This window comes from Olea europaea, unplaced genomic scaffold (genome assembly GCF_002742605.1).
Source record: "Olea europaea var. sylvestris unplaced genomic scaffold, O_europaea_v1 scaffold1429, whole genome shotgun sequence".
NCBI lineage: Eukaryota > Viridiplantae > Streptophyta > Magnoliopsida > Lamiales > Oleaceae > Olea > Olea europaea.
In genome coordinates, this window is record NW_019231824.1 from 55524 (window position 1) to 58145 (window position 2622).

Here is a 2622-nt window from a genome sequence, read left to right on the forward strand (position 1 = left end):
AAAGACAGACGAGCAGTGTTCCTTCTGTTGGTGGAGATGGTATGATCGATCAAGTATCGAAAGCTCTTGAGTTAGGGTTGTTGATGCAGAAGATTGTAGGTGCATTGTTCATGGATTGCAGCATCTATGCTGTGGTGCTCGTATGTGGTCTTTCCACGGCACAAAGACTCGGATGGTAAAACTTCATTTCGAACTGAATGAAAATGCATGTAAGATTACTGTCTAGTTTGACCCTATTAGCTTGTTTGTAGGGTGAATTGAATAGTAATAGAAAGTAGTGAAGAAGAAATATAAGTAAAACTTTGTCGTTAAATTGTCTGGGGCTATCTAGTCTACTTACCAAACGAACATGTTTCGTTATTCCTCAATTTTGTCGTGAGCAAAGTTTTGCTCAAGTAGATATTTGTGATTTTCCGAACAAGATTTCTTTCAAGTAATTTCATTCTTGTCATATTTTTAGCATTGTAATCTTAATATTAAAGGAAGTTCCCAACAAATTTTGCTTTTGGTCAGAATAAATGTGTCTCGGCAAGGATGCGACTGTTTTAACTTTTAACAGGATTGATTCTTTATTGGCCTTGGCAATTGAGTGTCAGGCCAACTTGTGGGGCAATACTCGTGCTTCATTTTCAGCTTTTTGTTCAAAACATGTGTTCATGTGCATTAATAATTGGAGCGGTTATGGAATAGAATAACTACACAATATGAATTCTGAAATTCAACATACGACGACGACAGATGTTCCTGTAGAATAAAATTACAAGAACCTCAATGCAATTGAGCATTTAATATTAAAATAATCTTCTTACATGCAAACTGTTGATCTAATCTTAGATTAATATGTGAGCCTTCATTATCTACAAAAGTGAAGACAACTTGCTTCATTCACAAAATTATCTTGTGCACATTTTGTGCCAAGTCCATTGGACCAAACATGTCGTCTTGAAAAAGATTAGCAATTTGCTAGTCTGGTTCCTAGCACTTAGAATCTTAGACTACTGTTGTGGATAGTGGATACGTCGTACGAGGGTATGTAGGAGCAGCTGCCATACCATAATCATACACGTAGAAATATGTGATTTTTTGGGAAATATGTGATTAAAAAGTAGAAAAAGATTTTAGGTTTACGTGTAAAATATTATAGAGGAAATTACCAAAATAGTCAACTTTTGGCTTTGCATTTACAAAAATGTCACTTTTTTAAAGTCTTTGCAAAATTATCAATTTTAGACATTTTTGCCCCTCTTAAAAATTCAAATACCCTACACATCCTTGATTGACAACATAAAAAATTGTACAAAAAGTGGAAAAAATGTGACAATCTTTCATCTCATAATTGTACTTCAAAATCCTTACAATATATAAATAGCAAAAAAATTTAACTCTTAACTCTTTCATTTTTTTTTCTCTAATACGTTTCGTTGCAAAAATTTTCATTTCTCCTTTTTTCTTTTTTATGGTTCTTCTCTTAATTCTTTGAAAACTATATGGAGTGTAAATTCTTCTGTTGGGATCTCGTTCCTTACGTTAATACAGAAGGAAGAAGAATATCTTAGGTAAGGTTTCGAATATATGCATTTTTTCAATCGATTAAAGGTTTAGTTTCAAGTTTTTTACTATTGTTCCTTTTTTTCCTTGCTTTTAGATTGTTCCATCAATTTTGAGTTCCCTACTTCTAGACCGTGAGTTAGATTATTCTCTGTTTGGGTTCGACTTTGTTTGGAGAGTTCATTTACAGGTAATTTGGATTTCTCCATTTTTTTTAGGAGTTTATATTTTTTTGGTCATTTTAATTTTTTCTAAATTTTTTTGGGTGTTATATAAGATTTTTTCAAATATTTTTCTGAATAAGTATTTCACGTTCTATCAATTCTTTACTTCATATTTCTCTGAATTTGTTTGGTTTGTAGAAGCTAATTGTTGTATTACACTTGTCATTCAAACTTACCTTATTTATTATATTTTTCTAGATAAGGTACGGGTATCAAATTTTCTAAGCGAACTGTTTAATTTATCACAATTAAAGTCTGTACAGTTATGAATTCTCGACACACGAGAACTTCTCTAAAGATCAGTTATGTGACCCATCTATTGCGATAAACTGTAGTTCCCGACAGTTCATTTCAGTTATTCTTGACAGATGAGTCATCTTTCAATATGAACTGTCATTCTCAACAATTAAATGCAGTATTTCTCGAACATTATAGTTTTTTTTTTATTTCTTATATGCGTGTTTAGCATTAACATCTGAAGAATTCAAAATTTTAAATACACTCATCTAATTTTGTAATGTGCAAACTATAAATATTGAATTCATGTCCATTAGTATTGTAATTGTTGTTTTCAATTAGATGGAGGAGGCATTAAACTGTACTCGGATAATCATGAGGGTCCATTGCCTAGTGGGAACCAAGAGGTGAATGATATGTGCATTAATTATGAGGAATTCAAATTTTAAAATACTCTTATCTTATTTCGTAATTTGCAAACTAGAAATTATGAACTCATGTCGGTTAGTGTTGCAATGTTGTTTTCAAACAGATGGAGGAGTCATAGAGTTTGGAGTGTCATTCCCAGACGACGAGAAAGTTCCCTCAACTTGTAGTGCGACGGATGCGGCAA